The 24267-nt window shown below is 38.0% G+C and overlaps 2 non-coding genes across 2 annotated transcripts; both read right to left on the bottom strand.

The window, feature by feature from the left end:
* Positions 1-6692: 6692 nt before the first annotated feature.
* Positions 6693-6811, bottom strand: LOC131931134 (5S ribosomal RNA). Its single transcript, XR_009384248.1, has one exon. It is a non-coding gene; the product is annotated as a 5S ribosomal RNA (ribosomal RNA).
* Positions 6812-21024: 14213 nt separating this feature from the next.
* LOC131931133 (5S ribosomal RNA) lies at positions 21025-21143 on the bottom strand. Its single transcript, XR_009384247.1, has one exon. It is a non-coding gene; the product is annotated as a 5S ribosomal RNA (ribosomal RNA).
* Between the last annotated feature and the right edge of the window lie 3124 nt (positions 21144-24267).

Here is a 24267-nt window from a genome sequence, read left to right as displayed (position 1 = left end):
AGGGCAAAACAATTTCCAGTTTTTAAATTAAGCTGGTGTCATTTTTAAAACCAATGATTAGGATTTTGGCACAATGCTTATTTTTCTATATACACAAGATGAATTTCACATCATTTTCTGATTTCAGTTTAAGTTTGAAAGCATGTAAAATGTCAATTTGTCCTGCTATGTGATTTTTCTTCATTTATTTTTTGCTAACCCATGGCATCACATTATGAAGGCTCTACTAATATCTTTAGGCTGGGGCCAGTACCTTAACCAACTGTCGTCAAATGAAAAAACTGACAGAAGAGCGCAATTTAATACACACAACAGATATATATGTATCCGAACAAACAAATAAATATATTGGAACATATATACATACCTTTATATACGCACACTGATATATACATATACATATATTTACATAATAAATACATTATATATGAATATATCTATATATATAATTTATTTATTTATACATATATATATATATATATATATATATATATATATATATATATATATATATATATATATATATATATATATATATATATATATATATATATATATATATTTGTATTATATCCTTATATATTATGAAAATATATATTAATTCTTATATGATATATATTTGTAAATATAAATTATATATATGTGTGTATATATATATCCTTCTGTTTGCTGGGGTAGAAAAAAAAAACTTATAATTATAATATTCTGAAGGATATTATTTTACTTGAGCGTCTTTCGTCTACACTCAAATATATATATTTGAATATACATTCAAATATATATTCAATGAATATACATTTAGACACACATGTAAATATATATATATATATATATATATATATATATACATATATATATATATATACACACAAAACATGCATATATATACATACGTATATATAGACATATATACAATATTCGTCTATTCAATATTTTTACATTATATATATATATATATATATATATATATATATATATATATATATATATTTATATATATATATATATTTATATATATTAAAAAAAAATATACATATATGAAATACTTTTTACACATATTTATTTATGTTTCTATAATATATGGAAGGATATTAATTTACTCAAGTGTCTGCCTTGGGTGTTTATATAAAAAGAGAAGGGTTGAACTAATGAGAGGAATAAAAAAAATCTTTATATTCAATCTAATTTATTTATTTTGTATATGTTATAGACTGGCATACATTTTTTTCCCTCTGGTTTATGTGAAAGGAGCTTGCAGGGATTCAAATTATTATTTTTTGCATTGAAATTCATTCTTTATTAATCACAGCTATGTTGCAGGCATATAAATACTTCCCTTTGGGCTCAAGTTGCTTTGAAAGAATCCTTGTCAGTATAGAACTAGTACCAGGACCATAAATGTATGCCCCAGGGCAAATGTTAAGAAAACCTCATCATTTTACAACTCCAACTGACCAAGGACTTAAGAAATGATGCTTCTGCGCAAACTTTCTCGTCAGCCGGTAAGAGATCAACCTCCTTTTGATTGTTTAAATTTTAATCTGTGCTGAAATCATTGTGCGGGCTGGCAAAGAAAACCATGAACTTCTTGAAAGCTGTGTACTTGAGCTCATGTTATTTTTTATTTTCTGTATTTTGAAAAAAAAAAAAGTATATATATGATAATAAAAAAAAAAGTTCAGAGTATTTAATTGTTGTTTTGTCTTGTTAAAGAGAATGTATGTTGTGCAGAAGTGTAACCAACTCATTTTCAAGCCAGGACTAGCAAAAGACAAAACAAAAAGAATCATATGATATGATGGTAGTAGGAAAAAAATAAATCAGTGAACAAATGGTGGCAGATGCATGCCTTAGCAATCTGACATGGTAGCTTTAATGAAAGAAAAACAAAAATAATAAAAACACCAAAAGCCACACTCACACAGTTATGTTCAACATATATAATGAAGACAGAAAAAAACCAACCCACCAGAATGGATGTATTGTAATGAAAATGGCAGTTAGCACTGGTGATAAGAATCAAAGTGTTGGCTAATAATTCCTATTACAACAGCCAGCCTTATAATCTGAATTAAAACTATTAAATCCCATTCATCCCTTGGATCTATGCCAAACAACACACAATAAATGATATGCATAGAGGTGTGCTGATGCCCTGTGTGAGATGCAGAATGAAATAGTGTTTTTTAAAAAAAGGAGCCACCCAGTAATAAGTATGTGGCCTTTTTATGTCTAGTTTAAAGGATAGAATTAGCATGAAATGTGTTAAGAGAATAGTGTGTGCAGTTGTTGGGATAGGCATATTACTATGCAGGCCTATGTATGTATGTATATCTATCTCTACTTATTAAAGAAAAGAATGACTAAACAAAAAAACAACTGTAACATGGCAGCTACACAGAGTGGGTGGGTGGGTGGATGAGGGAGGGAAAACTCGTTCAATGTAAACCAAACCGAGCTAATTGGGAATGGGTGGAGGCCCTGAAAAGGGCCGAGTAGTAGAGCCACACAACAAGCAAGCCAGGTGGTTGTTTGCTGTTGTGTTTATTTGCTGGTGGTGTACTTGGTGACAGCCTTGGTGCCTTCACTGACGGCGTGTTTGGCCAGCTCACCGGGCAGGAGGAGACGGACAGCGGTCTGGATCTCCCTGGAGGTGATGGTGCTGCGCTTGTTGTAGTGGGCAAGACGGCTGGCTTCAGCTGAAATGCGCTCAAAGATGTCGTTGACGAAGGAGTTCATGATGGACATGGCCTTGGAGGAAATGCCAGTGTCAGGGTGCACCTGCTTCAAGACTTTGTAAATGTAGATGCTGTAGCTTTCCTTTCTCCTCCTCTTCTTTTTCTTGTCACCGGTGCGTACGGCTTTAGCCTTACCGGCCTTCTTGGCTCCCTTGGAAGAAACTTTAGGTGGCATGTTGTTTTCTTTTCAATGGCTTGAACAGAAATGAGGCGAACCGACCGCCGGCCGCCCTTTTATATGAAACGGCGAGGAAATTTGGAGAGTACGAGTACGAGTACGAACGCCAAGCCGCTGCGCAGCCAATCAGAACGCTCGCTTGGTGACGAACGGATTTCCTCGCCGTTTCGTATAAAAGGGCCGATCTCGCCGTTAAGTCTTCATTCATCGCCTGCAGCCGTATCGCTGTTAGTCGCTGTATTTCTTCTCGCTCCTAACCAACTCACAATGTCCGGACGTGGTAAAGGCGGTAAAGTCAAGGGAAAGTCCAAGTCTCGCTCCTCCAGGGCAGGCCTTCAATTCCCAGTCGGACGTATTCATCGTCTGTTGAGGAAAGGAAACTATGCTGAGCGTGTCGGTGCTGGTGCCCCAGTCTACCTAGCCGCCGTCCTCGAGTATTTGGCCGCTGAAGTGCTCGAGTTGGCCGGCAACGCTGCCAGAGACAACAAGAAGACAAGAATCATTCCTCGTCACCTCCAGCTGGCCATCCGTAACGACGAAGAGTTGAACAAACTTTTGTCGGGTGTCACCATCGCCCAGGGTGGTGTCCTCCCCAACATCCAGGCCGTGCTTCTGCCCAAGAAGTCACAGAAGACACCCGGTGGCAAGAGCTAAACAGTGTCACCCTGCTGCCCACTGTCCACCTAGCCTACTACTGTCCTTTTCAGGACAACCAAAGTTTACCCAATTAGCTTTCGTTGTGTGTCAATGAACAAAAATCGAGTTTTCCTACCCTACCCTACCCTACCCTACTTGTTTCAAACTTTATTAATAACGTATCAACATGTCAATCACTAGCAGTATGAGATCATTATTATAGATGTATAATACTTACACTGGTTTACACGAGCAGAACAGGGAGGGGGCGGTCATATTAATAGTAGTAACTGGACATATTTTAGGGGTATTCGTTCATAGATACAAATGAAAATAGAATCTATTTTTCTTTAAATGTGCTCCGTTTAACCCCTGTCTACAACAAATAAGGGTGGTCGTTATTTTAAAATTCTATTCTTTAACCTACCGCTAGTCTACCCTTTTTATTTTATATCTTCTTCTTTTTAAAACCAAATATGTTTTTATTAATCCTTCCCCCTCATTTATTTACACACTGTGTAAATACCGCCGATCGGGCGGTCGAATCGGGTCAGAATATCTACCTAGGTCTATAGACTAGGTCTAGATCTAAATTGTTTCAGGCAGTCTATGTTGGGTTCTTTTCTAATCACTCACACACACATTCATAATTCATTGAAGACGACAGAAGCAAACACACCGGATTCCATTGACAAGCGGCACAACCAAGGATTTCATTTGAACGAAGAATATTTTGTGTTATCGGCCCTGTCTGCTATTAATAGATCGCTCGGCTGGATACCGTGTCTAAAAATAATCTGCTATGTCGACGCTGTCTCAACGTTGTGTGGCTGCTACTGGCCAATCAGCGTCGTTAAACTCGTACTCGTCCAATGGGAGAGCTTCGTTGCGCTAAGGGTTTGGCGGACGGTTATAAAAGGGCCAGCAGCGCTGAGCTGCCGCATTTCCTTAACAGTCAGTTAAGATCATTCAAAAAAAAAAAGATGGCTCGTACCAAACAAACCGCCCGAAAATCTACTGGAGGCAAAGCCCCACGTAAACAGCTGGCCACCAAAGCCGCCAGAAAGTCAGCACCAGCCACCGGCGGTGTTAAGAAGCCCCATCGTTACAGGCCTGGAACCGTCGCCCTGAGAGAAATCCGTCGTTACCAGAAGAGCACTGAGCTGCTCATTCGCAAGCTGCCATTCCAGCGCCTGGTCAGAGAAATCGCCCAGGACTTCAAGACTGACCTTCGCTTCCAGAGCTCCGCTGTCATGGCCCTGCAGGAGGCTAGCGAGGCTTACCTCGTCGGTCTGTTTGAAGACACCAACCTGTGCGCCATCCACGCCAAGCGTGTCACCATCATGCCCAAGGACATCCAGCTAGCCAGACGTATCCGTGGTGAGCGTGCTTAAGAGGTTTCTTTTAAGCCCAAACCACCACCCCCTGTCCTCAACCAAGGTCCTTTTTAGGACCACCTGACAACGTTCAGATTAGCAGTGAAGGTCCCCCACCTCACGAGTTTCCACCCACCCACCCACTACACCCCCTGCCCATGTCTGCCACTCTACTACTACTACTACTACTACATCTATTAGTATTATTCTGGGGGATGCGGGAGATAGGTTCTATTCATTTATCTCTTTAATTCAACTCACACATCACATTGCTATTTGAATTCGTGTATGCATGCTGTTGATATTGTTTTATTTATCTCAAATGTGAAGAAAGGAGAGAATAAATTTTATATTTTTCTTTCACCCACCCACCACCCTATCCATTGCTTTTTAAAATATATATATAAAAAAAAAAAAAGAAAAACCCTTTAGGGTTAGAGCTAGATATCTAGATCTTAATCGGAGAGCAGAAATTATTCTTAACGACTACACGCCATAGATTATTTAATTATTAGAAGCCTAACTAACCTATTCGTTTCACGATGTAAACAAACCACTGCGAGTACGGAGCGGAGTACGAGAATATTATTTCGTTCGTACTCGACCAATCAGCGTTCGAGATTCTCTCGTACTCGCATAATGAGCTCGCTCGTACTCGCATAATTAGGTGTAGGGAAATATTTCAGTTTTATTCGCACAAAACGGTGAAAATAACGTCTAATATCATATTTTAACATGACAAACGTGGATCTTTTCTATGCCTACACGTGTGGGCAATGAAACTCTTTATTTTTTATCCAAGGGTCGCATAGCAGAATAGGTGAAAAAATGACTTTGAAAACGACACCGTTAGCCGACAAGCCAGCAACATTCCAGTCGACACGGCAAGCTGCTTTTTCATTGGCTGGCTCATTCGCCGACCGCTTTTGGTTGGGCGGTGTCCGCCATATTGAACGAACTCGAGCCCAGGACCGTATATAAGGAGCGAGTTTCTCTGCAGACGGCGTTTTTCGAACACTCCTTCATCAACAAAGAAGAAAAATTCAATATGTCTGGCCGAGGCAAAGGTGGTAAGGGACTCGGCAAAGGAGGCGCCAAGCGTCACAGGAAGGTGTTGCGTGATAACATCCAAGGTATCACCAAGCCAGCCATCCGTCGTCTTGCTCGCAGAGGTGGTGTCAAACGTATCTCTGGTCTGATCTACGAAGAAACCAGAGGTGTCCTCAAGGTGTTCCTTGAAAATGTCATCCGTGATGCCGTCACCTACACTGAGCACGCCAAGAGGAAGACCGTCACTGCTATGGATGTCGTCTATGCTCTGAAACGTCAAGGTCGCACCCTGTACGGCTTCGGCGGTTAAACTCAACCCAGGACCACCCATTTGTTCTACCCATCCGGCCCTTATTAGGGCCACCCATACGTTTCCGAATTAGCTCGAGTGGTTGTAACCCCTACACGAATGTTTTCCATACCTACCCCTTATTTAACTTACTGAGTTACTTCTAATTATTAGGTTGTAGCCTACTTAGTTTATTTATTTAATTTGGGCAGAGTGGTCATCTTTCCTTTGTTGGTTTTTAAGGGGTTTGTTTCCATGGGTGGGTAGGATCGAGGTAGCCTACCGTGAAGGCACAAAAGAAACAAACAAAAAATATTTCGATATTACAAAAGTGTTCACAGGTATGTGGTGAACTTAGGAAAGAGTGCAGGTGGTAAGAATAGGTGTCCAGTGGGGCAAAAAATAAAAGACAAAAGATGAAAAAAAGTCTACAACACGTGGTGTTCCCAAGCGGTCACCCATCTAAGTACTAACCACGCCCGACGTTGCTTGACTGCGGTGATCGGACGAGAACCGGTATTTTCAACGTGGTATGGCCGTAGACATCTGTGTGAGAAAATTGGGGCTTATAAATATACTCAAACGAAATCAGCAGTTATTCGTCCTTTTCTGGCTACAATAATGATTTCACTGCTTTCCTCATATTATTTCAATAATAAAAAACGCCCTAAATCTCCACAAAAGCGAAACATTGTTTTAATATCGAATACTATGTGCCTTTTTTTCCCTCTACAGCCATTGGTCGCTATTTTTAACCTGAGGCGGTAACCACCGGTAGACTTCCCTGAGCTACTAATTTTCGAGCATCGCGCGTTGTAAAATACAAAATAAATACATTTTCCCCATTTTCCTTGACTAAAATCAGAAAACCAGGTGCCCCCTGCATCCGACCTGTCCTTTAACTATCGCTTTCATGTGAAATGATCTATCGGAAAGGCGATACTTTAACTTTTTTGGGTCTCCCGCTCACTCACTCCTTCCGAAACATTCTGCACGAATTCATTCAATTTTAATCCAACTCATCACATAGATCTAGATCTAGCCGCCTACAAGTCTACTAATTTAATGTTTGAGAAATAGTTCAATGCTTTTCATTTATTAATTATTCTTTTAACCTTTTCCCACGACAACTGGCACATTTATTTTCAGTCTATTAATATTCTGGCTTCATTTTAAAACACGCAACTAGGCGACGATCTAGAATTCTAGATCTAACGCTCTAGCTTAACTAAAATAATATAAACAGGAGGGTAGATCTATTCAAAATACTGTTTCAAAAATTACAATAATAATTTCACGGTGAAAAAAAAAAGGCAGGCGATCCATGGTTAATTAAATGCTAATTAAGGATGTTGCTTAAAAGGTTAGGTTGGCCTGGGACGCCAGTATTTCTCTAGAGTCTAGATCTAGAATTTCTAGATTCTGTAGGAATGAGTAGCCTAGGTATTAATAATTAAATGCATTAGTAATTATTAGTAAATAACATAAGATTTAGTTCAGTAAAAACTAATAGATCTAGATTTTAGGTCCAATGTTGGCTATCAGACTTGATGCTTGATTGTAATGATTATTAGGTTTGAGCAATTAATTTTTTTAAACATTTTTTTTAATTATTAGTATTAGTGATAAGTCATCATTAGTGGGAGTAAATTTACTTCTTTCCAGTCTGGTTCTGGGTTTCCTTGTAGCCTATATAATCTAGATCTAGTTGGTGATAATATTAATAAATATTGTTTCCCATTTTAAATACTCAGGCGGTTTGTTTGAAAGTCTGACCGCAGCTCCATATTCATTGACTGTCGAAGCAGCGCATAAAATGAATTAGCTTATATCCAGGGCTGGCCTGGTCTGCCTGTTATTGTGACTGAATTGTCCTACAGACAAGACCTGAAGAAGCCCTCGTTAAGTAATAAGTGTACAGCTTGCTTTTAGCCTGGCGCGGGGATCTTTCACCGGCCACTTTAACATTCTGCGACAGGGCAGGCCTTTACTTTAAGCTTTAATCTTAGCTGGTTCCGCTTTAACACAGGGTATTCTTTTGTCTTTAAGTATACCGCTTTCTTTCATCAGCCTGGAACCCTGTGTCTGCTACCGGTATCTCATCCGGCAGGGCAAAACAATTTCCAGTTTTTAAATTAAGCTGATGTCATTTTTAATACCAATGATTAGGATTTTGGCACAATGCTTATTTTTCTATATACACAAGATGAATTTCACATCATTTTCTGATTTCAGTTTAAGTTTGAAAGCATGTAAAATGTCAATTTGTCCTGCTATGTGATTTTTCTTCATTTATTTTTTGCTAGCCCATGGCATCACATTATGAAGACTCTACTAATATCTTTAGGCTGGGGCCAGTACCTTAACCGACTGTCGTCAAATGAAAAAACTGACAGAAGAGCGCAATTTAATACACACAACAGATATATATGTATCCGAACAAACAAATAAATATATTTGAACATATATACATACCTTTATATACGCACACTGATATATACATATATTTACATAATAAATACATTATATATGAATATATCTATATATATAACTTATTTATTTATACATATATATATATATATATATACTTATATATATATATATATATATATATATATATATATATATATATATATATGTATTATGAATATATATATTAATTCTTATATAATATATATTTGTAAATATAAATTATATATATGTGTGTATATATATATCCTTCTGTTTGCTGGGGTAGAAGAAAAAAACTTATAATTATAATATTCTGAAGGATATTATTTTACTTGAGCGTCTTTCGTCTACACTCAAATATATATATTTGAATATACATTCAAATATATATTCAATGAATATACATTTAGACACACATGTAAATATATATATATATATATACACAAAACATGCATATATATACATACGTATATATAGACATATATACAATATTCGTCTATGTATATATATTCAATATTTTTACATTATAAATAAATATATATATAAAAATATATATATATATATATATATATATATATTTAAAAAAATATATACATATATGAAATACTTTTTACACATATTTATTTATGCTTCTATAATATATGGAAGGATATTAATTTACTCAAGCGTCTGCCTTGGGTGTTTATATAAAAAGAGAAGGGTTGAACTAATGAGAGGAATAAAAAAAATCTTTATATTCAATCTAATTTATTTATATTGTATATGTTATAGACTGGCATACATTTTTTTCTCTCTGGTTTATGTGAAAGGAGCTTGCAGGGATTCAAATTATTATTTTTTGCATTGAAATTCATTCTTTATTAATCACAGCTATGTTGCAGGCATATAAATACTTCCCTTTGGGCTCAAGTTGCTTTGAAAGAATCCTTGTCAGTATAGAACTAGTACCAGGACCATAAATGTATGCCCCAGGGCAAATGTTAAGAAAACCTCATCATTTTACAACTCCAACTGACCAGGGGCTTAAGAAATGATGCTTCTGCGCAAACTTTCTCGTCAGCCGGTAAGAGATCAACCTCCTTTTGATTGTTTAAATTTAATCTGTGCTGAAATCATTGTGCAGGCTGGCAAAGAAAACCATGAACTTCTTGAAAGCTGTGTACTTGAGCTCATGTTATTTTTTATTTTCTGTATTTTGAAAAAAAAAAAAGTATATATATGATAATAAAAAAAAAAAGTTCAGAGTATTTAATTGTTGTTTTGTCTTGTTAAAGAGAATGTATGTTGTGCAGAAGTGTAACCAACTCATTTTCAAGCCAGGCCTAGCAAAAGACAAAACCAAAAGAATCATATGATATGATGGTAGTAGGAAAAAAGTATATCAGTGAACAAATGGTGGCAGATGCATGCCTTAGCAATCTGACATGGTAGCTTTAATGAAAGAAAAACAAAAATAATAAAAACACCAAAAGCCACACTCACACAGTTATGTTCAACATATATAATGAAGACAGAAAAAAACCAACCCACCAGAATGGATGTATTGTAATGAAAATGGCAGTTAGCACTGGTGATAAGAATCAAAGTGTTGGCTAATAATTCCTATTACAACAGCCAGCCTTATAATCTGAATTAAAACTATTAAATCCCATTCATCCCTTGGATCTATGCCAAACAACACACAATAAATGATATGCATAGAGGTGTGCTGATGCCCTGTGTGAGATGCAGAATGAAATAGTGTTTTTAAAAAAAAGGAGCCACCCAGTAATAAGTATGTGGCCTTTTTATGTCTAGTTTAAAGGATAGAATTAGCATGAAATGTGTTAAGAGAATAGTGTGTGCAGTTGTTGGGATAGGCATATTACTATGTAGGCCTATGTATGTATGTATATCTATCTCTACTTATTAAAGAAAAGAATGACTAAACAAAAAAAAAAAACTGTAACATGGCAGCTACACAGAGTGGGTGGGTGGATGAGGGAGGGAGGGAAAACTCGTTCAATGTAAACCAAACCGAGCTAATTGGGAATGGGTGGAGGCCCTGAAAAGGGCCGAGTAGTAGAGCCACAACAAGCAAGCCAGGTGGTTGTTTGCTGTTGTGTTTATTTGCTGGTGGTGTACTTGGTGACAGCCTTGGTGCCTTCACTGACGGCGTGTTTGGCCAGCTCACCGGGCAGGAGGAGACGGACAGCGGTCTGGATCTCCCTGGAGGTGATGGTGCTGCGCTTGTTGTAGTGGGCAAGACGGCTGGCTTCAGCTGAAATGCGCTCAAAGATGTCGTTGACGAAGGAGTTCATGATGGACATGGCCTTGGAGGAAATGCCAGTGTCAGGGTGCACCTGCTTCAAGACTTTGTAAATGTAGATGCTGTAGCTTTCCTTTCTCCTCCTCTTCTTTTTCTTGTCACCGGTGCGTACGGCTTTAGCCTTACCGGCCTTCTTGGCTCCCTTGGAAGAAACTTTAGGTGGCATGTTGTTTTCTTTTCAATGGCTTGAACAGAAATGAGGCGAACCGACCGCCGGCCGCCCTTTTATATGAAACGGCGAGGAAATTTGGAGAGTACGAGTACGAGTACGAACGCCAAGCCGCTGCGCAGCCAATCAGAACGCTCGCTTGGTGACGAACGGATTTCCTCGCCGTTTCGTATAAAAGGGCCGATCTCGCCGTTAAGTCTTCATTCATCGCCTGCAGCCGTATCGCTGTTAGTCGCTGTATTTCTTCTCGCTCCTAACCAACTCACAATGTCCGGACGTGGTAAAGGCGGTAAAGTCAAGGGAAAGTCCAAGTCTCGCTCCTCCAGGGCAGGCCTTCAATTCCCAGTCGGACGTATTCATCGTCTGTTGAGGAAAGGAAACTATGCTGAGCGTGTCGGTGCTGGTGCCCCAGTCTACCTAGCCGCCGTCCTCGAGTATTTGGCCGCTGAAGTGCTCGAGTTGGCCGGCAACGCTGCCAGAGACAACAAGAAGACAAGAATCATTCCTCGTCACCTCCAGCTGGCCATCCGTAACGACGAAGAGTTGAACAAACTTTTGTCGGGTGTCACCATCGCCCAGGGTGGTGTCCTCCCCAACATCCAGGCCGTGCTTCTGCCCAAGAAGTCACAGAAGACACCCGGTGGCAAGAGCTAAACAGTGTCACCCTGCTGCCCACTGTCCACCTAGCCTACTACTGTCCTTTTCAGGACAACCAAAGTTTACCCAATTAGCTTTCGTTGTGTGTCAATGAACAAAAATCGAGTTTTCCTACCCTACCCTACCCTACCCTACTTGTTTCAAACTTTATTAATAACGTATCAACATGTCAATCACTAGCAGTATGAGATCATTATTATAGATGTATAATACTTACACTGGTTTACACGAGCAGAACAGGGAGGGGGCGGTCATATTAATAGTAGTAACTGGACATATTTTAGGGGTATTCGTTCATAGATACAAATGAAAATAGAATCTATTTTTCTTTAAATGTGCTCCGTTTAACCCCTGTCTACAACAAATAAGGGTGGTCGTTATTTTAAAATTCTATTCTTTAACCTACCGCTAGTCTACCCTTTTTATTTTATATCTTCTTCTTTTTAAAACCAAATATGTTTTTATTAATCCTTCCCCCTCATTTATTTACACACTGTGTAAATACCGCCGATCGGGCGGTCGAATCGGGTCAGAATATCTACCTAGGTCTATAGACTAGGTCTAGATCTAAATTGTTTCAGGCAGTCTATGTTGGGTTCTTTTCTAATCACTCACACACACATTCATAATTCATTGAAGACGACAGAAGCAAACACACCGGATTCCATTGACAAGCGGCACAACCAAGGATTTCATTTGAACGAAGAATATTTTGTGTTATCGGCCCTGTCTGCTATTAATAGATCGCTCGGCTGGATACCGTGTCTAAAAATAATCTGCTATGTCGACGCTGTCTCAACGTTGTGTGGCTGCTACTGGCCAATCAGCGTCGTTAAACTCGTACTCGTCCAATGGGAGAGCTTCGTTGCGCTAAGGGTTTGGCGGACGGTTATAAAAGGGCCAGCAGCGCTGAGCTGCCGCATTTCCTTAACAGTCAGTTAAGATCATTCAAAAAAAAAAAGATGGCTCGTACCAAACAAACCGCCCGAAAATCTACTGGAGGCAAAGCCCCACGTAAACAGCTGGCCACCAAAGCCGCCAGAAAGTCAGCACCAGCCACCGGCGGTGTTAAGAAGCCCCATCGTTACAGGCCTGGAACCGTCGCCCTGAGAGAAATCCGTCGTTACCAGAAGAGCACTGAGCTGCTCATTCGCAAGCTGCCATTCCAGCGCCTGGTCAGAGAAATCGCCCAGGACTTCAAGACTGACCTTCGCTTCCAGAGCTCCGCTGTCATGGCCCTGCAGGAGGCTAGCGAGGCTTACCTCGTCGGTCTGTTTGAAGACACCAACCTGTGCGCCATCCACGCCAAGCGTGTCACCATCATGCCCAAGGACATCCAGCTAGCCAGACGTATCCGTGGTGAGCGTGCTTAAGAGGTTTCTTTTAAGCCCAAACCACCACCCCCTGTCCTCAACCAAGGTCCTTTTTAGGACCACCTGACAACGTTCAGATTAGCAGTGAAGGTCCCCCACCTCACGAGTTTCCACCCACCCACCCACTACACCCCCTGCCCATGTCTGCCACTCTACTACTACTACTACTACTACATCTATTAGTATTATTCTGGGGGATGCGGGAGATAGGTTCTATTCATTTATCTCTTTAATTCAACTCACACATCACATTGCTATTTGAATTCGTGTATGCATGCTGTTGATATTGTTTTATTTATCTCAAATGTGAAGAAAGGAGAGAATAAATTTTATATTTTTCTTTCACCCACCCACCACCCTATCCATTGCTTTTTAAAATATATATATAAAAAAAAAAAAAGAAAAACCCTTTAGGGTTAGAGCTAGATATCTAGATCTTAATCGGAGAGCAGAAATTATTCTTAACGACTACACGCCATAGATTATTTAATTATTAGAAGCCTAACTAACCTATTCGTTTCACGATGTAAACAAACCACTGCGAGTACGGAGCGGAGTACGAGAATATTATTTCGTTCGTACTCGACCAATCAGCGTTCGAGATTCTCTCGTACTCGCATAATGAGCTCGCTCGTACTCGCATAATTAGGTGTAGGGAAATATTTCAGTTTTATTCGCACAAAACGGTGAAAATAACGTCTAATATCATATTTTAACATGACAAACGTGGATCTTTTCTATGCCTACACGTGTGGGCAATGAAACTCTTTATTTTTTATCCAAGGGTCGCATAGCAGAATAGGTGAAAAAATGACTTTGAAAACGACACCGTTAGCCGACAAGCCAGCAACATTCCAGTCGACACGGCAAGCTGCTTTTTCATTGGCTGGCTCATTCGCCGACCGCTTTTGGTTGGGCGGTGTCCGCCATATTGAACGAACTCGAGCCCAGGACCGTATATAAGGAGCGAGTTTCTCTGCAGACGGCGTTTTTCGAACACTCGTTCATCAACAAAGAAAAAAAATTCAATATGTCTGGCCGAGGCAAGGGTGGTAAGGGAGATCTTGGAATATCCCCCCAAGTGGAGAGAATTCTATCTTTGGCGAAGGAAAACACCAAAGCAACTGTAAGTACAGAATCCTCACTAATTAAGCGCATTACTCTGACCGGAGGACCTGTTGGTACTCACCTAAAGAACACCCTAAGACTAGTTATCAAAGGGAAGAAAACATCAAAATTCGATGAAATCATTCTAGAAGATATTATAATGCAAGAACTAGGAATCCCACAGCGCCAGATACAAAAACTATACAATCTCGGCAAACCGAATGAGTGGTTCGTCACCATTCTTTCGGAGGAACTTTTTAAAAGCCTCCACATGAGGGAAATTGCCAAGAATAGCAACATCTGTGCAAGTATACTCATGCTAGACGTAGAGAGGAACGGCCAGAGAGGCATGCTGAAATGGGTACCCCCGACCTTTGCAAAGGAGACCATCAACATCATTTTAGAGGGCATCGCCATCCCGAATGAACCCAAAACAGCAGTGCAGATCGGGAAAAGCGATAAGTGGGCCGTGGACTTCTGTCCTATGGTACCCACAGAAGAGCTGCCCCACTACATTGAAGTGGAGGCAGGTGAGGAGAAACACACCTTGTTGCTCCAGCTCGAGGGACGGAGGACGGTGTGTCCTCTGTGCAAAACAACCAGGCACGGGCCAATGGCATGCAGAAACCAGTACATCAGGGAAAGAGACAACATACACCTAGACAGGGAGGGACAATACATAGTGGACCGAGAAGACGAAGAACTATCGACGACAGATGACGAGACTACGACCCGATGGGAAGCAGGCGATCAAGAGGAACAACAGAATGAATGGCACACTGTAAATAGGAAAAAGAAGACAGCATACAGACATCAACGAGCCAAGAACAACAGCAGAATTAACAAAGCAGAACGAACAGACACGATTGAGCAAATAGCTAGCCCAACCACTACATATGCTGGCGTCTTAGCCAACAAACCGGACAGGACAAACAAGAGACCACCAGGGGAATTCATCAGCCCCCCAAGCCCCAAATCGACCAAGGCAGGCCATGTATGGGAGACAACATAGATAGCCTCACAATCATCACCCTCAACATCCAAGGCATCAGACATAAAGATAAGTACCTAAGGCAATTAATACACACTTACACACCAGACTTTATAGCAATACAAGAAACTAACTTCAAGGACAAACACACAGCGGACAGATTCACACGTAGCCTAGGACTCACTCAAGCATATCACAGCCTAAGTAAGCTTACAACAGGTAGCGGCACATCCATATTCAACACCTCCAACCATTACAAAGTAAAAGACACGTATAACGACATAAACGGAAAACTGTTAATAGCGACTGTACAAGGACAAACAGGGACACTAGTAATAGTTAACGTACACGGACAGACGGAAAAACGAAACACAAATTATTATAATGACCTAAATAAACTGCTGACAACAAGGTATAAACAACATAAAATCATACTATTAGGGGACTTTAATTGTGTTGAAAGAACGATAGACATATCTGGAACGACGGAAAAGAAAAATAGTCGTATAGAACGAGACAGGCCTCAGGTAAAACTGATCCAAAACATTACAACACACTTCAACCTAGTGGACACGTTCAGAACATTATACCCCCACTCACTACAATTCACCCGCGGTAACAAATCACAAGGTAACCTAGCTAGGCTAGACAGGATATATGCCCCACAGGACATGAAAATAAACAGAGTGGAACACCTTACACACACCCTAAAATTTAGCGACCACAGTGCAGTAATAACAACACTAAACAACTTCGAACCAAAACTCAAAAGAAACACACCGTGGAAACTAAATAACTCATTACTCTCGGACGAAAGATACAGATCTAGAATTAAAGACACTATCCAATTTTACATACAATCAGCGCCTAGGATAGATAAAATACAACATTGGGAAGACTTCAAAGCAGATATCAAACAAACAACTATACAAATAGCCAAAAGCATCAACATAATCAGACAAGATAGGGAAAAAAGAATAGAAGACCAACTAAAAACACTTAAGAAAACAAATGGCAGTAGGGAAGACATCGACACATTAGAAAACCAATTGACAGAAATACAAGAATATAAATACAGAGGAGCACAAATAAGAAGCAAAATAGACAGGATAGGATCAGAAAACCCTACACACCACACACTCATACTAGAACAAAGCATACAAAGATCCAAACAAATCAAACAAATTGTGGACGAAAACAACCAAGAAACGACAGACCCTGAAAAGATACAATCCTTATTTATAGACTATTACGCACGACTTTACAAACGAGAAGCGACACACAACGAGAAACAAGACGAATACCTAAGCTACATCAAACCACTAGACGACAACGACAAAAACATAATAGATACGCCCTTTAACTTAGACGACATCAGGAAAGCCATTCAAAAACTTAACGACAATAAATCCCCCGGACCCGACGGCCTGACAAGTGAATTCTACAAAACTTTCATAGCAGACTTAAGCCCCCTCCTACTAGATACATTCAAAGAAATATATATGCTAGAACAATGCCACGAAAACTTCAATACATCATACATAACACTCATCCATAAACCAAAAACAGACCCTAAACTAACCAAAAATTATAGACCCATATCACTCTTAAATACAGACTACAAAATACTAACCAAAGCACTCGTAGCCAAATTAGAACCACACCTACCAAAACTAATACATACAGACCAACAATGCAGCGTCACAGGCAGAAACATACAGAACCACAACCATCTAATTAGGGACATTATACAATACACACACGAGAAAAACACGCAAGCCTGCATTTTAACATTAGACCAAGAAAAAGCATTTGACAGAGTCTCACATAAATACCTACACAAAGCACTCAAGACATATAACTTAGGCAGTTATTTCAACACTTGGATCAAAATAATTTACACAAACGCAAAAAGCCACCTCCTTATAAACAGTAACATAACCAGACCGTTTAGTATAGACAAATCAGTTAGACAAGGATGCCCCCTATCACCCATATTATACATTTTAACCCTAGAACCTTTATTAGAAAATATCAGACGAGACGCAGACATTAAAGGAATAGACATACCGAACCTGACGAATAAAAAGATATTAGCATACGCCGACGACACCGCCTTTACTTTGCAGACGGAAAACTCAATAAAATTAGTGGTAGAAAAATTCATTGACTATGGACAGGCTAGTGGAACAAAAATTAACTTAGACAAGACAGAAATTATGGGACTAGGACGTTGGAAAAACAGACAAACATATCCACTAAACATGACAGCTAAAAACGAATTACACATATATGGCATAACACACCAGAACAATCCCTCGCTGGAAAACAACAAAAGATGGAAAGAAATTATAAACAAAATTAAGAAAACTATAGACTTCTACAAGTACAGCACAACAACAATTTTTACGAGAGCCGCAATCACAAACAGATACATTATACCCCAAATAACATACACCGCCACAGCCCAAACAGTCCCAAAATCAACAATCAAGGAAATAAACAAGCTCATTAGGAGATATATCTTCCAACACACTATAGGCAACATCAGTCACAACACACTAGTCCAAAGCAAAATACACGGGGGAATAAATCTACACGACATACAAACTAAAATAAATACATTTAGGCTAACACATGTAAACAGAATAATTAGCGAACCACAACACCACCCATTAGCACATTATTACATAGGGATTAATCTAAATAAACATATAAAAATTAACAACAACTCCCCACATTTCATAGGACAAAAATTAAACAACTTCTATACAGAATGTATACAAATCTTTAAAACTAACGAAAACCTTTTAAAAAAGAAATCTCAACAGATTTATAGGAAAGTAGTACAGAAGCTTGCCACCCCTCTTTACAATAGAATATCCTGGTGCAGGACATTCGCTTTAACAGACACGACGGACACTTTTAAAAACCTTCATTTCAAAACAATAACACCTAAGGAAAGGGAAATAACATACAGACTGATTTACAACACAACACCACTGAGACACGGACACCAACACAAGACCAACACACCACTAGCGACACGCAAACAAAAATCCCTATGCTATCTATGCAAACAAGACACCCCAGAAACAGAAACACACATCTACCTAGACTGCCCAACCATCCAGACCATGAAGAAAACGTTAGAAACCAAAATAAGAAATAAGAACGAGACCTTCAATGTTGATATAGGAATAACGCTTAACAAAGTACCAAAACAACAAGACCGGACCATACTGGAAAAAAAAATAAGAACAGTAGCAATATACAGACAAATAATTTGGAACTGCAGAAATAGGGCAAAATACAACGAGACAGAGTTTAACAGACAGACTTTGGACTTGATTTTTAACAGACGACTTGACAGGGAAAACACACACACTATAAATATGATACCACAGCCGTTAGGTCACGCAACACCGCTCCCAGTACATGGCCCGCCACACCCAACCAACTTCCCCCCTCCCCTCACTCAAACCTACCCTTGAATAAATTATTGGTTACTTTACTTATAAATAATCTTTGCAACCCCTTTTTACCCCAACCACTTAGCAAGAGTAAAAATCTGTTACTTGAAATCTTTGTAACTATACTACCCTTTTACTTTGCCATACATGGAAATCCACCCCACTGGTAATGTTTCACTGTGAAAGTTTAAGTAAGATGTTACTAGTTTTACACTCTTATCGTGAGACTGGGAGATTTTATCTCCTCCTTGTAGCAGTCATGTCACGCAACATGACGCTATAAATGTAACACCATAGCGTTCATTTCACGCAACAACGCTCCCAACGCCTGGCCTGCCACAGCCAACCAACCCCCTCCCCCACCCCCAACCAAACTTCCCAGTGAACGATTTTTGTTTACTCAGCGTAGCAAAAACGATCACGCTATCTAGGTCGCCTTACCCAACCAACCCCCACCCACCACCCACCCCCCCCTCACTGACCCACCACCGCTCCCCTCTTAAAAATTTGTCCTTTTATGTAATTCAAATACGTTCAACATATTTGATTTAACGATCATCTCTGTACATTACCTACTCAAATTAATTAATAAGTTTGTTTTGAAGTTTAATTATTTTAAAATTTTGATTTAAAAAAAAAAAAAAATAAAAAAAAAAAAATTAAAAAAAAAAAATTAAAAAAAAATTAAAAAAAAAAAAAATGAAGACTGTTTGCAGATAATAGGCACAAATGGAAAGTGTGAATGCAAATGACTACCTATTGTACATAATATATCATGCTTTTTGTATACTTCAGACATAACTATGTGTACTTCTCCCCTCCTTTAGGTACTTCTCCCCTCTTTTAGGAAGCCTAGACAAACCTTTGAAGCCAAGTTTGTTAATATAAAGTTTACTACAACTCATCACTTTTATTTATCATAGACAAATATTGTCCCTTTTTCAACTTTATTATTTAGAAATAGCAACTACCTATTGTACATAACATATCATGTTTTCCTGTATACTTCATATATAACTATTTGTACCCCCCCCCCCCTTTAGGAAGCCTAGACCAACCTTCGAAGCCAAATTTTGTTAATATAAAGTTTACCATAACTCAGCACTTTTATTTATTATAGCCAAATATTGCCCCAATTATAACTTTAATTTTCAGAAACAGCAAATTGCTTTTGGCCCATGAAATAACCCCCCCCCCTCCCTATAAAATACATATTTTATTCTGTAAATAACATGTAAAAAATTTTGAGAATGAAAGTTTCAGGAATAGTTTATATTGTAAATCTGCATCAGTCTTCTTATGTCGCATGATGAACGTAGTAAAAATCAGCTACTGCCACCACTCATTGGCTGGGCTCGCTGAAAGTAAAATCTACAACACTGAGACGTAATAAAAAAAAAAAAAAAAAAAAAAAAAAAAAAAAAAAAAAAAAAAAAAAAAAAAAAAAAAAAAAAAAATAAAAAAAAAAAAATAAGAAAAAAAAAAAAAAAAAAAAAAAAAAAAAAAAAAGGTGGTAAGGGACTCGGCAAAGGAGGCGCCAAGCGTCACAGGAAGGTGTTGCGTGATAACATCCAAGGTATCACCAAGCCAGCCATCCGTCGTCTTGCTCGCAGAGGTGGTGTCAAACGTATCTCTGGTCTGATCTACGAAGAAACCAGAGGTGTCCTCAAGGTGTTCCTTGAAAATGTCATCCGTGATGCCGTCACCTACACTGAGCACGCCAAGAGGAAGACCGTCACTGCTATGGATGTCGTCTATGCTCTGAAACGTCAAGGTCGCACCCTGTACGGCTTCGGCGGTTAAACTCAACCCAGGACCACCCATTTGTTCTACCCATCCGGCCCTTATTAGGGCCACCCATACGTTTCCGAATTAGCTCGAGTGGTTGTAACCCCTACACGAATGTTTTCCATACCTACCCCTTACTTACTGAGTTACTTCTTCCTCCTTATTACTTAGGTTTGATTGTACAATTATTTGGTTGTAGCCTACTTAGTTTATTTATTTAATTTGGGCAGAGTGGTCATCTTTCCTTTGGTTTTTAAGGGGTTTGTTTCCATGGGTGGGGAGGGTCGAGGTAGCCTACCGTGAAGGCACAAAAGAAACAAACAAAAAATATTTCGATATTACAAAAGTGTTCACAGGTATGTGGTGAACTTAGGAAAGAGTGCAGGTATTAAGAATAGGTGTCCAGTGGGGCAAAAAATAAAAGACAAAAGATGAAAAAAAGTCTACAACACGTGGTGTTCCCAAGCGGTCACCCATCTAAGTACTAACCACGCCCGACGTTGCTTGACTGCGGTGATCGGACGAGAACCGGTATTTTCAACGTGGTATGGCCGTAGACATCGGTGTGAGAAAATTGGGGCTTATAAATATACTCAAACGAAATCAGCAGTTATTCGTCCTTTTCTGGCTACAATAATGATTTCACTGCTTTCCTCATATTATTTCAATAATAAAAAACGCCCTAAATCGCCACAAAAGCGAAACATTGTTTTAATATCGAATACTATGTGCCTTTTTTTCCCTCTACAGCCATTGGTCGCTATTTTTAACCTGAGGCGGTAACCACCGGTAGACTTCCCTGAGCTACTAATTTTCGAGCATCGCGCGTTGTAAAATACAAAATAAATACATTTTCCCCATTTTCCTTGACTAAAATCAGAAAACCAGGTGCCCCCTGCATCCGACCTGTCCTTTAACTATCGCTTTCATGTGAAATGATCTATCGGAAAGGCGATACTTTAACTTTTTTGGGTCTCCCGCTCACTCACTCCATCCGAAACATTCTGCACGAATTCATTCAATTTTAATCCAACTCATCACATAGATCTAGATCTAGCCGCCTACAAGTCTACTAATTTAATGTTTGAGAAATAGTTCAATGCTTTTCATTTATTAATTATTCTTTTAACCTTTTCCCACGACAACTGGCACATTTATTTTCAGTCTATTAATATTCTGGCTTCATTTTAAAACACGCAACTAGGCGTCGATCTAGAATTCTAGATCTAACGCTCTAGCTTAACTAAAATAATATAAACAGGAGGGTAGATCTATTCAAAATACTGTTTCAAAAATTACAATAATAATTTCACGGTGAAAAAAAAAGGCAGGCGATCCATGGTAAATTAAATGCTAATTAAGGATGTTGCTTAAAAGGTTAGGTTGGCCTGGGACGCCAGTATTTCTCTAGAGTCTAGATCTAGAATTTCTAGATTCTGTAGGAATGAGTAGCCTAGGTATTAATAATTAAATGCATTAGTAATTATTAGTAGCTAACATAAGATTTAGTTCAGTAAAAACTAATAGATCTAGATTTTAGGTCCAATGTTGGCTATCAGACTTGATGCTTGATTGTAATGATTATTAGGTTTGAGCAATTAATTTTTTTAAACATTTTTTTAATTATTAGTATTAGTGATAAGTCATCATTAGTGGGAGTAAATTTACTTCTTTCCAGTCTGGTTCTGGGTTTCCTTGTAGCCTATATAATCTAGATCTAGTTGGTGATAATATTAATAAATATTGTTTCCCATTTTAAATACTCAGGCGGTTTGTTTGAAAGTCTGACCGCAGCTCCATATTCATTGACTGTCGAAGCACCGCATAAAATGAATTAGCTTATATCCAGGGCTGGCCTGGTCTGCCTGTTATTGTGACTGAATTGTCCTACAGACAAGACCTGAAGAAGCTCTCGTTAAGTAATAAGTGTACAGCTTGCTTTTAGCCTGGCGCGGGGATCTTTCACCGGCCACTTTAACATTCTGCGACAGGGCAGGCCTTTACTTTAAGCTTTAATCTTAGCTGGTTCCGCTTTAACACAGGGTATTCTTTTGTCTTTAAGTATACCGCTTTCTTTTATCAGCCTGGAACCCTGTGTCGGCTACCGGTATCTCATCCGGCAGGGCAAAACAATTTCCAGTTTTTAAATTAAGCTGGTGTCATTTTTAAAACCAATGATTAGGATTTTGGCACAATGCTTATTTTTCTATATACACAAGATGAATTTCACATCATTTTCTGATTTCAGTTTAAGTTTGAAAGCATGTAAAATGTCAATTTGTCCTGCTATGTGATTTTTCTTCATTTATTTTTTGCTAACCCATGGCATCACATTATGAAGGCTCTACTAATATCTTTAGGCTGGGGCCAGTACCTTAACCAACTGTCGTCAAATGAAAAAACTGACAGAAGAGCGCAATTTAATACACACAACAGATATATATGTATCCGAACAAACAAATAAATATATTGGAACATATATACATACCTTTATATACGCACACTGATATATACATATACATATATTTACATAATAAATACATTATATATGAATATATCTATATATATAATTTATTTATTTATACATATATATATATATATATATATATATATATATATATATATATATATATATATATATATATATATATATATATATATATATATTTGTATTATATCCTTATATATTATGAAAATATATATTAATTCTTATATGATATATATTTGTAAATATAAATTATATATATGTGTGTATATATATATCCTTCTGTTTGCTGGGGTAGAAAAAAAAAACTTATAATTATAATATTCTGAAGGATATTATTTTACTTGAGCGTCTTTCGTCTACACTCAAATATATATATTTGAATATACATTCAAATATATATTCAATGAATATACATTTAGACACACATGTAAATATATATATATATATATATATATATATATATACATATATATATATATATACACACAAAACATGCATATATATACATACGTATATATAGACATATATACAATATTCGTCTATTCAATATTTTTACATTATATATATATATATATATATATATATATATATATATATATATATATATTTATATATATATATATATTTATATATATTAAAAAAAAATATACATATATGAAATACTTTTTACACATATTTATTTATGTTTCTATAATATATGGAAGGATATTAATTTACTCAAGTGTCTGCCTTGGGTGTTTATATAAAAAGAGAAGGGTTGAACTAATGAGAGGAATAAAAAAAATCTTTATATTCAATCTAATTTATTTATTTTGTATATGTTATAGACTGGCATACATTTTTTTCCCTCTGGTTTATGTGAAAGGAGCTTGCAGGGATTCAAATTATTATTTTTTGCATTGAAATTCATTCTTTATTAATCACAGCTATGTTGCAGGCATATAAATACTTCCCTTTGGGCTCAAGTTGCTTTGAAAGAATCCTTGTCAGTATAGAACTAGTACCAGGACCATAAATGTATGCCCCAGGGCAAATGTTAAGAAAACCTCATCATTTTACAACTCCAACTGACCAAGGACTTAAGAAATGATGCTTCTGCGCAAACTTTCTCGTCAGCCGGTAAGAGATCAACCTCCTTTTGATTGTTTAAATTTTAATCTGTGCTGAAATCATTGTGCGGGCTGGCAAAGAAAAC

The sequence above is a fragment of the Physella acuta genome, unplaced genomic scaffold, assembly GCF_028476545.2.
Source record: "Physella acuta isolate Inbredline_101_S28 unplaced genomic scaffold, ASM2847654v3 ptg001897l, whole genome shotgun sequence".
In the NCBI taxonomy this organism is placed as follows: domain Eukaryota; kingdom Metazoa; phylum Mollusca; class Gastropoda; family Physidae; genus Physella; species Physella acuta.
The sequence above is the reverse complement of the archived record's forward strand: the minus strand, read 5'-3'. Positions and strand labels throughout refer to the sequence as shown.